This window comes from Oncorhynchus gorbuscha, linkage group LG22 (assembly GCF_021184085.1).
Source record: "Oncorhynchus gorbuscha isolate QuinsamMale2020 ecotype Even-year linkage group LG22, OgorEven_v1.0, whole genome shotgun sequence".
In the NCBI taxonomy this organism is placed as follows: domain Eukaryota; kingdom Metazoa; phylum Chordata; class Actinopteri; order Salmoniformes; family Salmonidae; genus Oncorhynchus; species Oncorhynchus gorbuscha.
Window position 1 is genome coordinate 18,489,192 of NC_060194.1, and position 15,512 is coordinate 18,504,703.

At 41.1% G+C, this 15,512-nt stretch overlaps 1 pseudogene; it reads left to right on the forward strand.

The window, feature by feature from the left end:
- LOC124009406 overlaps positions 1-15,512 on the forward strand; it is a 31,512-nt pseudogene that overhangs the window by 4,701 nt on the left and 11,299 nt on the right.

The following is a 15,512-nucleotide window of genomic DNA, read 5'->3' on the forward strand; positions in this document are numbered from 1 at the left end:
AACCTACCTAAATGATTACCGCCCAGTAGCACTCATGTCAGTAGCCATGAAGTGCTTTGAAAGGCTGGTCATGGCTCACATCAACAGCATCCTCCCGGACACTCTAAACCCACTCCAATTCGCGTACCGCCCCAACAGACCCATAGATTAAGTAATATATACAGGGGGTACCGGTACCTGCTATATACAAGGGGTACCGGTACCGAGTCAGTGTGTGGGGGTACAGGTTAGTTGAGGTAATTTTTACATGTGGTAGGCGTGAAGTGACCAGGCATAGATAATAAACAGCGGGGGGGTTGTGTTAATGTAAATAGTCCAATGGCCATTTTGATTAATTTGAGATGGCGTCATCTGTGGATCTGTTTGGGCGGTATGTGGATTGGAGTGGGTCTAGGGTATCAGGGAGGATGCTGTTGTGAGCCATAACCAGTGCTACGGGGCGGTAATCATTTAGGCAGGTTACCTTCGCTTCCTTGGCCACAGGGACTATGGTGGTCTGCTTGAAACATGTAGGTATTACAGACTCGGTCAAAGAGAGGTTGAAAGTGTCAGTGAAGACCCTTGCCAGTTGGTCGGCGTATGCTTTGAGTACATGTCCTGGTAATCCGTATGGCCCCGCAACTTTGAATGTTGACCTGTTTAAAGGTCTTGCTCACATCGGCTACCGAGAGCATTATCTCACAGTCATCCAGAACAGCTGGTGCTCCCGTGCATGCTTCAGTGTTGCTTGCCTTATACATTACATTTTTTATTTTTTTTTAATGTTTTAAACTGAAATATCTTTAGTCCATAGGTATTCAACTCCTTTCTTATGGCAAGCCTAAATACGTACAGGAGTGAAGATTTCCTTAACAAGTCACATAATAAGTTGCATAGACTCACTCTGTGTGCAATAATAGTGGTTCACAGGATTTTTTAATGATTATCCCATCTCTTTACCCCACACATGCAATTATCTGTGAGGTCCCGCAGTCGAGTCGTGAATTTCAAACACAGATGCATCCACAAAGACAAGGGAACATTTTCCAATCCCTCGCAAAGATGGACACCTATTGGTAGATAGATAAAAATAAAATACAGACACTGCATATCCCTTTGAGCATGGTGAAGTTATTAATTCAAATACATATTTTTTTTTTTGTCACAGGAATGCACCGAATACAACCGGTATACAATTTCACCTTACTGTGAAATTCTTACTTACAAGCCCTTAACCAACAATGCAGTTCAAGAAAGAGTTCAAAAAATGGTAATTTAAAAAAGTAACACAATATAATTACTTAACAATAATGAGGGTGTATACAGAGGGTACCGGTACCGAGTCAATGTACGGGGATACAGGTTAGACGAGGTAATTTGTAAAGTAAGGAGGAAGGAAACTGTTCAGGGATTTCACCATGACGTCAGTGGTGATTTTGGAACAGTTTGGCTATGGAGTTTAATGTTTTTTGTTGTTGTTACTTTTACTCCTTTTTGTCCCCAATTATGTGGTATCCGATTGGTAGTTAGTCTTGTCTCATTGCTGCAACTCCCGTACAGACTCGGGAGAGGCAAAGGTCGAGAGCCATGCATCCTCTGAAACACGACCCAACCAAGCCACACTGCTTAACCCGGAAGCCAGCCAGACCAATGTGTCGGAGGAAACTCCATACACCTTGCGACCGGTTGTGATGGTGTTCTTCAGCGTGCATGCGCCCAGCCCGCCACAGGAGTCGCTAGAGTACGATGGGACAAGGACATCCCTGCCGGCCAAACCCTCCCCTAACCCGAACGACGCTGGGCCAATTCTCCCAGTCGCGGCCAGCTGCGACAGAGTCTGGACTCGAACCAGGATCTCTAGTGGCACGGCTAGCCAGTGCAGTGCCTTAGACCACTGCACCCGCTTGGGAGGCCAGATAGGAGGAAACTGAGGATGGATCAACCACATTGTAGTTGCACCACAATACTAACCTAAATGACACAATAAAAAATATTCCACAACATGCATCCTGTTTGCAATAAGGCACTAAAGTAATAGTGTAATAAATGTGGCAAAGAAATTTGCCTTTTGTCCCTGTTGAGGCAAACACAACACATCACTGAGTACCATTCTTCATATTTTCAAGCATGGTGGTGGCTGCATCATGTTATGGATATGCTTGTCATCAGCAAGGACTAGCAAGTAAAACATTTTTTGGGGGGTTGGATAAAAATAAGCGGAATAGAGCTGAGCACAGGCAATATCTGAGAGGAAAACCTGGTCTGTTTTCCAACAGACACAGGGAGACAAATTCACCTTTCAGCAGGACAAGGCCAATATACACTGGAGTTGTTTACCAAGACAACATTGACTGTTCCTGAGCTGCCGAGTTACAGTTTTGACTTAAATCGTCTTGATAATCTATTGCAAGACTTGAAAATGGCTGTCTAGCAATGATCAATAACCAACTTAACGGAGCTTGGAGAGTTTTAAAAATAATAATGGGCAAATATTGAACAATCCAGGTGTGCAAAGCTCTTAGAGACTTACCCAGAAAGACTCACAGCCATAATGGCTGCCAAAGGCAATTGTAACATGTATTGACTCACGGGGTTGAAATCCTTTCATTAATCTTAAATCTTAATCCAATTTGTCATTACAGAATATTTTGTGTAAATCGTTGAGAAAAATAAGACAAATACATTTTAATCCCAATTTGTAGCACAACAAAATGTGGAAGAAGTCAATGGGTGTGAATACTTTCTGAATGCAATGTATATATTTGGCTTCAGTTGTTGTCCTCTACATTTGGTCATACAGGCAGTTCTGTTTCAGTTGGGGCTGTGATCTGGGGGGCTGTCTATGGGAAATAAAGCAGATTTGTTGGATAGTTGTAAGATGACAGTGCAGTGTCAGCAGGTTGCCATGACGATGCAGTCATCCCACATTTCATTGTGCCTGACTCTGTGCCGCCAGTCTCCCTCCCTCCCTCCCGCAAGGTCACAGGGTCCCAATTGATCCAGCTGCCAGGCTGAGGCTCGCATAATTTTCCTGTAACATCCGGCCCGTTACGCTTGCATCAATCTCCTTTATGAGTACAGGACACGGACACTAACAGTAAAACACCTCATTTCACCCATCTGAGCTCATGTACTCAGGGCTGTAGAGACACAGAACAGCTCCCTAAGAATATACTGTATGTAATTAATCAATGTATTAATGATAATAATGGACTCTGACTGAATGGGTAGTTCACCACTTTGTTCCCCATTCAAATGAACCACACTGTCCGTACAGGACAACCAGTTCAAAACCTGTACATGTCTCTGAATCTGCCTTGGTCTAGGGTGACTGACAGAAGAGCAGTTGGGGAACGGCGTCACTTGTCAACTTTATTGCTCCACAGTCACACACACGCACAAAGCATTTGTGCCTCCAAAGAGAAACTTTTAAAAATATTTTTCTACCTCAATGCTTACGTCACCCTGTTTTTATTACAGGGCAATTGCATCATGTAGAAACCAACAGGAGCATTTCATGTTCAATTCATTCAACAATTTATGAGGACTGCATTTCCACAAAGAGCCAGATAATGATGATGGGCTGTTTCCCAAATGGCACCCTATTCCCTTTTATTTCTTTCATCACATTCCCAGTGGGTCAGAAGTTTACATACACTCAATTAGTATTTGGTACCATTGCCTTTAAAATTGGTTAACTTGGGTCAAATGTTTCAGATAGACTTCCACAAGCTTCCCACAATAAGTTGGGTGAATTTTGGCCCATTCCTCCTGACAGAGCTGGTGTAACTGAGTCAGGTTTGTAGGCCTCCTTGCCCGCCACGCTTTTTCAGTTCTGGCCACAAATTTTCTATAGAATCGAAGTCATGCCTTTGTGTTGGCCACTCCAATACCTTGACTTTGTTGTCCCTTAAGCCATTTTGCCACAACTTTGGAAATATGCTTGTTTTTTTGTCCATTTGGAAGACCCATTTGCGACCAAGCTTTAACTTCCTGATTGTTTTCTTGAGATGTTGTTTCAATAAATCCACATTTTTCCACCCTCATGATGCCATCTATTTTGGGAAGTGCACCAGTCCCTCATGCAGCAAAGCCCCCCCACAACATGATGCTGCCACCCCCATGCTTCATGGTTGGGATGGTGTTCTTCGGCTTGCAAGCATTCCTCTTTTTTCTCCAAACATAACGATGGTCATTATGGCCAAACAGTTCTATTTTTGTTTCATCAGACCAGAGGACATTTCTCCAAAAAGTACAATCTTTGTCCCCATGTGCAGTTGCAAAACGTAGTCTGGCTTTTTTTATGCCGGTTTCTTGCTGAGCAGCCTTTCAAGTTATGTCGATTTATAGGACTCGTTTTACTGTGGATATAGATACTTTTGTGTTTCCTCCAGCATCTTCACAAGTCCTTTGCTGTTGTTCTGGGATTGATTTGCACTTTTCGCACCAAAAGTACATTCATCTCTAGGAGACAGAACGCGTCTCCTTCCTGAGCGGTAATGACTGCTGCATGGTCCCATGGTGTTTATACTTGCGTACTATTATTTGTACAGAGGAACGTGGTACCTTCAGGCATTTGGAAATGGCTCCCAAGGATGAACCAGACTTGTGGAGGTCTACAAAAAAAATTCTGAGGTCCCACTGGAATTGCGATACAGTGAAATAAATTATATAAGTGAAATATCTGTCTGTAAACAATTGTTTGACAAATTCCCTGTGTCATGCACAAAGTAGATGTCCTAGCCGACTTGCCAAAACTGTAGTTTGTTAACGAGATGTGTGGAGTTGTTGAAAAACGGGTTATAATGTCTCAAACCTATGTGTATGTAAACTTCCAACATCAACTGTTCGTGTAAACTCTATTAAGTTTGCACGAACCCAAGTACATTAAGAGACTGCCCCTCCCTACCTTCATGCTATGCTCAAACCATACACCCCAAACTGAGTACTCCACCTCAGGATTCTTGGCCCTCCCACCCGTAAGGGAGGGCAGCGCCCCCTCAGCCCAGTCCAAGCTCTTCTCTGTCCTGACACCCCAATGGTGGAACCAGCTTCTCCCTGAAGCTAGGACAGCAGGGTCCCTGCCCATCTTCTGAAAACATCTGTAACCCTACCTCTTCAAACAGTATTTTAAATCATCCTCCTCACCTCGACCCATGACCCAGCACTTGCATTTGACTACCTCCCCCCTACTTTCTATGCTTGTGATATGTGGTTGTCCAACTTAGCTATCTTAAGATGAATGCACTAACTGTAAATTGCTCTGGATAAGGTGACAAAAAATGTAAAAATGTTTATAAACAGTGAAATATCTTTCCCGCTTGCTTTGCCCAACAATGCAGTAATAAAAGATAAAGAAAAAACTTTAAAAAAAAAAAAATACCCGAGAAATAAAAGTGTAAGTACTGTTATTGCATTTTTTTATGGTTGCCTGCCCAACCATATTTAGTGTATTCATACTCCTTGAATTATTCCACATTTTGTTAATGCCTGAATTCAAAATGGATTAAAAATGTAATTTAATTTACACACAATATCCCATAATTACAAAGTGATAACATGGTTTTTGAAGTGTATTGAAAATGAAATTATCTCATTTACATAAGTATTCACACCCTTGAGTCAATACTTTGTAGAAGCACCTTTAGCTATTACAGCTGAGTCTTTCTGGGTAAATCTCAACGAGCTTTCCACACCAGGATTGTGTAACATTTGTCCATTTTATTATTTTCAAAATTCTTCAAACTTTGTCAAATTGGTTGTTGATTATTGCTAGACAAACGTTTTCAGGTCTTGACATATATTTTCAATAAGATTTAAGTCAAAACTGTAACTCGGGCAATCCGTAGCATTCACTGTATTCTTGGTAAGCAACTCCAGTGTAAATTTGTCTGGTGGAAAGCAGACTGAAACATATTTTGCTTATGCTTAGCTCCATTCAGTTTCTTTTTTATCCGGAAACACTCCCCAGTCCTCACCCATTACAAGCGTACCCATAACATGATGCAACCACCACTATGCCTGAAAATATGGAGAGTGATACTCAGTAATATGTTTGGCACAGATCCAATACAACACAACACTTTGTATTCAGGACATAAAGTGCATTTCTTCCTTCTTTTCACTGTCAATATTGTTGACCCTTCCTCAGTTTTCTCCTATCACAGCCGTTAAAATCATGGTGAAATCCCTGAGCTGTTTCCTTCCTCTCCGGCAACTGAGTTAGGATGGACGCCTGTATCTTTAGTCACTGGGTATATTTATACACAATCCAAAGTGTAACTAATTACTTCACCATGCTCAAAGGGATATTCAGTGTTTGCTTTTTTAAATTTAAAAATAATTGCCATTCTTTGTGAGGCATTGGAAAACCTCCCTGGTCTTTGGTGTTTGAAATTCACTGCTCGACTGAGGGTCCTTCCAGATAATTGTATGTGTGGGGTACAGAGATGGGGTAATCATTCAAAAATCACGTTAAACACTATTATTGCACACAGAATGAGTCCATGCAACCTATTATTTAACTTCTTAAGCACATTTTTACTCCTGAATGTATTTATGCTTACCATAACCAAAGGGTTAAATACTTATTGACTCAAGACATTTCAGCTTTTCATTTGTAAGAATTTGTAAATAAACATAACTCCGCTTTGACATTATGAGGTATTGTGTATGGCATTGACCCCCCAAAAATAAATTTGATATTCAAGCTATAACACAACAAAATATGGAAAAAGTCTAGGGGTGTACATTCTGTAGGCACTGTAGGTTGGGGGAAAAGTTGTGCTTACAGGTCCACGACAATTTGCCATTGTTTTGTCTTTCAGAAATGGACACAATCCTTTTTCAGATAAAGCACAAATTATTGCTAAAGATTAGAACGGTAGCTTAAGTAAAATATGGGTAGGCTACAGTATTGGGTACAGTATTGCTGTGCGATAGGATCGTGACATCATTGCCTATTTAATCCCGGGGTCTATACCAAGGCAGGACATATGAACCCAATAATCTATTGATAAACTTAATATTGTACAACAATTTGTCTTTTGCATGCCAAACCACACGGAAAAGACGCCGTTAAAATGTGCGCACAAGATTAGAGAGCATCAGCCACCGTACCTGTTTTCTGTTATGAGTGTGAGGCGAGTTGTAGCTAATACACCCGAGCAGTTTATAAAGAATTCAGCTCGTCTCGTTATTTCTATGCTGAGCAAAAATATGAATGCAACTTGTAAAGTGTTGGTCCTATGATTCATGAGCTGAAATAAAAGATCCTAGAAATGTGCCATAGTCACAAAAAGTGTATTTTTCTAAAATTCTAAAATGTTGTGCACGCATTTGTTTACATTCCTGTTTGTGAGTATTTCTCATTTGCCAAGAAAGTCTATCCACCTGTGAGGTGTGGCATATCAATAAGATAATTAAACAGCATGGTAGTTACACAGATGCACCTTGTGGCCCAGCGGGTGAGCCTATGGCCTCCCAGGCGCACCCATGGCTGCACCCTTGCCCAGTCATGTGAAATCCATAGATTAGGGCCTAATGAATTTATTTACATTGACTGATTTCCTTATATGAACTGTAACTCAGTAAAATCTTTGAAATTGTTCCATGTTGCATTTATATTCTTGTTCAGTATACGTAACAGTATTCTCTCTTGAATGGAGTTCCTCGAGTTTCCCAGCTGCCTTGGCTATATTCCTGTGCTCGAAATCAACAACGGTAGGGACAAAGTTATTGTTTTCAAATACTGTATGTATTATTGGCACTGGCAGCTAAACTTATCAACACTAAATCGACCCTTTTAACTATACAAAACAATGCACAGTCTATTTTCTGGCAGTTTATCCGCTCACTGTACAGGCATGACGCTGTTGACGGCATTGACGCTCGCAGCCCATCTGTTTTTTGCCATTCACTACCGTGCATTCTAATTCCAGCGTGTACACGCGCTCCTTTGCGTTTCTTTTGATTTGGCCTTAATACCAATAGTTCCAAATTATACAGCAAATAAAGGTTTATAAATCAATATGTTTATCTTTTTTTCAGAAATGGTACACACAGACATTTTTGGCGAATTTTACACAAACAGTTATAAATGAGGCACCTGGTCATTAGGCTGCATTTCCATTGAGGATTCTGCTCGCAACAAGCCTTTAATGTCACACTCCTGATGGAAACACAATAACACTATAGATCACATTGACATAAAATACTGGTGTTGGGGTGAGCATGGAGAAGGGTGGGAATAGGGTGCCGTTTTGGGGCCCACGCTCCTGCTGCTGTGTGTCTGCATCGGAGCCTGTTCTATAACGGGTGCCGCAAGCAAAAATAGTACTCAAATAAGATTGGGCCTGCAACTTGGCCTCAAGGCCTTGGACAGGAACCCATGTCCACACAATCAGCTGGGGCTCACAACTTCCTGTGTTTTGCTGCCACACTGAGTCAGGGGGAAGACTGCTTGGTGCATGATGTGATGACACAAAGTATTAAGCAGTTTTGTGTCATGTGGATGTGAATTGCTGGATGATACAGAAAGGGAAGGCCTAGCCTGTGTCTAGAAATGGCACCATATTCCCTCGATAGTGAAGGGTCAAAAGTAGTGCGCTTCATAGGGAATGGGGTGCCATTTGGGACGCAGCCCTATCCACTTCTGGCTGAGGTCTTTGAGGATATCATGTTCATAGTAGCATTAGCACCATTAGATAGATGACGTTGCCCCCATTTGGGTTCCGGTCAAAAGTAGTGAACTATATAAGGAATATGGTGCCATTTGGGATGCATCCATACTCTTTATTCTCTGTTCTCTTAGCATTCCAACTATTCCTATCCATTCTCAACATGTACATTTGTCCTGATGCCTAACATCATGTATGTATTTCCCTCTGCAGCTGTCATGTACGTGATGGGAGCCCTGGGTCCGGCTGCTGGGTACCTGATGGGAGGAGTTCTCATCGGCTTCTACGTCGACCCCAAGACTATCGTCAACATCGACCAGAGCGACCCTCGCTTCATTGGCAACTGGTAATGTTCCAGACTTTTCACTGAATATGTTAAATGATGCGATTGAATAGAAATGTTAGAGAGGCGCATGCGCGTACCGATAGGACGCATGGGGAGAGAGTAGCTCAGTTTTGTATCAACAAGACTGTGGTTATATAAAGAAACCAGACATCACATAAGCCTTTTAAAATCGATATATCAAAATCATCATGTAACCAGGAGAGAATGGAGCGGTCAGTTATTTACAACTGTGAACCAATCTGTGGCTAAAGCAGCACTGCGACTCAAACCCAACATGCCATGGCTTCCCTTTAGGGCCGTCTCCACCCCCCAAAAAAATCTTGGTCAACCGAGAATAGCCTGTTCTTTCGACCAATCGAATAGTCAATTTTTAAACATGTATTTTACTACATGTAGACACACCCCTGTGTCTATGTGTTTAAAAAAGATCAACTATATGCACTGAGCTTTTCTGATGCTTTATGAGCACTGTTTGATAAAATAAGACACACAAATGACTAGGGGGGGTCCGACCGTAATTGATTTGGGTTCAGACTTGCTGTGGTAAAAAATAAACACAGACTGTGTGCATTGTCTTATAGCAATTTTTGACTGAAAAGTTCTGTTACCAAAATCCCTAATTTGTTCAGGAAATAGATTCCCTAATCCCTCAACCGTTGCTCTCTTTACGTGACAGATGTATGCATTAGCATGCACGTGACCAATAGGGCCTGACCAGCAGGTGTATCTCACTGATCATCCCTAAAGCCAACACCTCATTTGGCCGCCTTTCGTTCCAGTACTCTGCTGCCTGTGACTGGAACGAATTGCAAAAATCGCTGAAGTTGGAGACTTTTATCTCCCTCACCAACTTCAAACATCTGCTATCTGAGCAGCTAACCGATCGCTGCAGCTGTACATAGTCTATCGTAAATAGCCCACCCAATTTCACCTACCACATCCCCATACTGTTTTTATTTATTTACTTTTCTGCTCTTTTGCACACCAATATCTCTACCTGTACATTACCATCTGATCATTTATCACTCCAGTGTTAATCTGCAAAATTGTATTTATTCGCCTACCTCCTCATGCCTTTTGCACACAATGTATATAGACTCCCCTTTTTTTTCTACTGTGTTATTGACTTGTTAATTGTTTACTCCATGTGTAACTCTGTGTTGTCTGTTCACACTGCTATGTTTTATCTTGGCCAGGTCGCAGTTGCAAATGAGAACTTGTTCTCAACTAGCCTACCTGGTTAAATAAAGGTGAAATAAAAACATTAAAAATAGCCTATCATACTCGCATCAATAAATTGGTTATTACAAACTCTGAACACCGTAACGTATGTGACAGCAAAAGAGATGCAGAGGACATGAAAGAGAAACTCGAAACGAGGGAATATTTACTGGTTGCTGAAGAGGGAAAGGGGAAGTGCGATCAATGAAAAAAATCTATCAAATGTATTTATAAAGCCCTTTTTACATCAGCAGATGTCACAAAGTGCTATACAGAAACCCAGCCTAAAACAGGTGCTGTTATATTACAATATAATTTTTTTCTGACCATTTGGAACAGTGTAAATAACACTAAGGACATTTAAAGTAATACCTGAGAGGCTGTTCTAATGGAAAAAAGTGTAAATCCTTTATTACAGCATAGCAAAGATTAAAAAGGGCCGGATTTGTTAAATGGCTTCATCTGACATGTTGTGGTTGAATGAGGCTTGGAGCTCATGGAATCAGTAGGCTATTAAACAAACACTCAAACAGGCAACAGAAGCAGGATCTGTCTTAAGGCAAGTGCTGTTTTCTCGTCTCCTCACTCTGCTGCTGCCACTGACTCCACAATGTTCTCCACACCAATATGCTGATTAACTTTGTTATTATGCACATAGCTACATGGTCTTCCAGAACCATGGACAGCGACTGCTATCCAACCGAAGACGTTCTTTAAAAAAAGAATAGTAGGTCATAACAGACCTTTTATATTGGCAAATACATTTCATAGAATAAAATGTTAAGTTTGACATTTTCCTAAGTCAGAGGGTGTTTTTAATCTTCCAGACTTGGAATTGTATGAACTCTCAACCCAAGGCTTGTACTTGCGACATATAGTTAAATGCATAAAAGAGGACGTATTGAAGATACGCTAATACCCAGAATATATTTGTGTCTATTTTCAAAGGAACATTACAACTTCATAGTTAATAATACTAATGATATGGAAGAAAATGAAACACATTTTACAAGAACCAATATCACTCACTAGAAACATAACCGTATGGAACAATCGTTGGATAGCATTTCAGAATTCATTGATAAATTGGCCCACATGGAATACTAAAGGCACTGGAAACTGTAAATTAGTTTGTAATAGGAAATACATTTATTTCTATGACAACAATTGCAATTGTGGGTTGACCCTGGTCGATATTTTCAAATACATCCAACTTCAATACAATTCTCATCATTTCTTTAAAATGAATGTATACTCAAAAACTGTACATCAGCCTGTCGTTTACACAATGGAAAGGTGAAATTCTTTATTATAAAAAAATGTACATGCGTGGGCGACAGAGAGAAACAAAATGGTGCAGTTTGAGGCCATTTGGCAGAAAGTGATAAAGATGCTGGAGATAAGGGTGGGGGCTAGTGGTTCTGGGCAGGTCTGATGTAATGATCTAGTTGTTTGTGTTTTGTATTGTTTATAAAATATCTAATAAAATCGTATATATATTTGTTTATATTTAGATGTTTACATATTTGATTGTTAATGCTTAGGCCTAATATGTTAAATATGATGGGATTGATTGGCAATGGTGATAGAAATGTATGTTATGTACATGTTAGCTTGTCAAATGTGGGATTTGAAATAATGTACATACAGTGCATTCGGAAAGTATTCAGACTCCTTTTTCCACGCTTTGTTACGTTACAGCCTTATTCTAAAATGTATTAAATAAAATAAAAATCCTCATCAATCTACACACGATACCCCATAATGATAAAGCGAAAACAGGTTTTTAGTTTAAAAACAAATTAATATATATAGTTGTAGTTTTTAGAAAACAATACCTAAACATTTCTGCAGCATTGACGGTCCCCAAGATCACAGTGGCCTCCATCATTCTTAATTGGAAGAAGTTTGGAACCACTAACACTCTTCCTAGAGCTGGCCGCACGACCAAACTGAGCAATCGGGGAGAAGGTCCTTAGTCAGGGAGGTGACCAAGAACTGGCAGAGCTCCAGAGTTCCTCTTTGGAGATGGGAGAACCTTCTAGAAGGACAACCATCTCTGCAGCACTCCACCAATCAGGGCTTTATGGTAGAGTGGCCAGCCGGATGCCACTCCTCAGTAAAAGGCGCTTGGAGTTTGCCAAAAGGCACCTAAAGGATAATCAGACGATGGTCTAATGAAACCAAGATTGAAATCTTTGGCTTGAAAGCCAAGCGCCACGTCTGGAGGAAACCTGGCACCATCCCTATGGTGAAGCATGGTGGTGGCAGCGTCATGCTGTGTGGATGGTTTTCAGTGGCAAGGACTGGGAGACTAGTCAGGAACGAGGGAAAGATAAACGGGGCAAAGTACAGAGAGATCCTTACATTTACATTTAAGTCATTTAGCAGACGCTCTTATCCAGAGCGACTTATGAAAACCTGCTCCAGGACACTCATGACCTCAGACTGGGGTGACGGTTCACCTTCCAACAAGACAATGACACTAAATACACAGCCAAGACAACTAAGGAGTGGCTTTGGGACAAGTCTCTGAATGTCCTTGAGTGGTCCAGACAGAACCCGGACTTGAACCAGATCGAACATCTCTGAATACTTTCCAAATGCACTATTACTCTTCCAGTGTTCCATGCTGTTTAATTTGGGGCTTGTGTGTTGTGGGAATGTGCTATAGAACTCATTGCAGGGGATGGGATAAGAAACTTGAATGTCATTTTTATATTTACATTTTAGTCATTTAGCAGATGTTCGTATCCAGAGCAACTTACAGGCACAATTCGTGTTAAGTGCCTTGCTCAGGGGCACATTGACAGATTTTTCACCTACTGTAGTCCACTCGGCAATTTGAACCAGTGTCCTTTCAGTCACTGGCCAACGCTCTTAAACGCTAGGCTTGCTCCCTGAGAGGAAAATAGTCTTAGACACACAGTCATATACAAAATGAACACTTTACATTACACTTGAAATTAGGGCTGGGAATTCCCAGTGACCTCACGATATGAAATCACAAAACTTAGATGTTGATACGATATGTATTGCAATTCAATACTGTGATTTTTATTGTGATTTGATGTTCCAAACATATTGCTCACCATGTCTGCTGCAGAGGGACGAGAAAGACATGAGAAAATTAGTTTTGATCAGTCTTGGAAATAAGTCAATCAATCAAATGTATTTATAAAGCCCTTCTTACATCAGCTGATGTCACAAAGTGCTGTACAGAAACCCAGCCTAAAACCCCAAACAGCAAGCAATGCAGGTGTAGAAGCACGGTGGCTAGGAAAAACTCCCTAGAACGGCCAGAACCTAGGAAGAAACCTAGAGAGGAACCAGGCTATGAGGGGTGGCCAGTCCTCTTCTGGCTGTACCGGGTGGAGATTATAACAGAACATGGCCAAGATGTTCAAATGTTCATAGATGACCATCAGGGTCAAATAATAGTAATAATCACAGTGGATGTAGAGGGTGCAACAGGTCAGCACCTCAGGAGTAAATGTCAGTTGGCTTTTCATAGCTGATCATTCAGAGAATCTCTACTGCTCCTGCTGTCTAGAGAGTTGAAAACAGCAGGTCTGGGACAAGGTAGCACGTCCGGTGAACAGTACTGAAAACACGATGGCTCACTATTTAAAAAGAAGATGGAGAACAAGTTAGAGGAGGAAAAATACAGGAGCTTTAGCGCAGGTACAGCTGACTAGGCCTAGCTAATATTAACTACCTAGCCATTTTTTTATATATTTTTGTTATTTTTTTGAGAATCGATACCCCGCCCCCATCACTAAGCTAAACCCTCTCTGCTCTCTCAGGTGGAGCGGCTTCCTGCTCTGTTCCATTGCCATGCTACTGGTCATATTCCCCATGTTCGCCTTCCCCAAGAAGCTGCCTCCCAGAAACAAGAAGAAGAAGAAGAGGAAAAAAGATCACCCTGGACAACGTGTCCAGCGATGATGACATCAGCAAGGAGAAGGCCGACAGCAAGAGTCAGAAGGTTACATCATCCATGGGCTTCGGGAAAGACATTAAAGGTATGTTATACAGAGAGAGGATACAGTATGTCCCAAATGGTTCCCTATTCCCTAAGAAGTGCACTATATAGCTATTAGGTTGCAATTTGTGGTGCTATTGAGGCTGTAAGAAGCAGGGTTATCTCACTGACTCTTGCCTCTCATATACTATGAATTTGTAGGTTTCCAATGACCAGGTTTATTCGACAACAATTTCACACAAAAAATAATTGCGGGCAGATCTAGGAGAAGTTTTCTAAAGATCAACAACATTTATATCTGTTTCTACAGGAGTGGGGTTTTCTTTTGTCAAACATTCTTTATTTTAAGATCACTTTATTGTTCAATTGCACACAAGGTCCACCTGAAATGTTACTTCCGCTTTTAACCCTACCTCTAAAAGAAGCACGTACAGGTTTTGGAGAGTTGCCACACTGGGCGCTCTGGGAGCTGTTGTTGTGGGGGGTTAAGTGCCTTGCTCAAGGGCACAACGGCAGGCAATGGTATCTATGATTTGATACCAGCAACCCTCCAGTTGCCAACTCGCTTCTCAACAGATTTTTCCCATCGGATTCGAACTGGCAGCCCTCCGGCTGCTGGCTCGCTAGTCTAGCTACCGCTCCTTTATTGCAACAAATGATGGAAACGTATGATTGCCAAATAATTGTCATGGTACGAGGGGCACATGATGTCATCACGTTACTATAAAGCTCCTCTCCACGTTTAATTCTAAATGCCTACTGTTTGAAAAATACATTTTTTTTTCAATTATAAAAATATTTGTTCTTTACAGGGCAAGGATAATATAAAGACTTGTTTTTATTAGGTGTTGACGTCCTAACGTCCAGCTGTTTTTAGACAGTTCATTGGAAACTCACTGTAGCAGGCAATTGTCGCGTCTCTTTTCTATTCAATTTATTTTTTAAATCACTCGACAAGTTTATGGAAACCTAGTTACTGATACTGATCGTAGTCTATAAATGCTTGGCATGGTTTGTTGCTGCCACAGACCGCTATATACAGCTAGAGCTGAACTTCTCTCGCACTATAATAAATGACTTGTAATAACAGCCCATTGCCTCGATTTTTATGTTCTAATTAAGTTTACTAAGTTGAAATATATAGGGTACTACTACTAATTATGGGCAGAGAAAATGTTGTCCCTATTAAGGTAGTGGGGAATCTGAATAGGAATGTGAATTACTGTACAGTGTACATACTCCTTTATGTCCTCCTGGTGAGCAGATGTACCCTTGCATAGCTCCATAATATAAATGGTCCGTC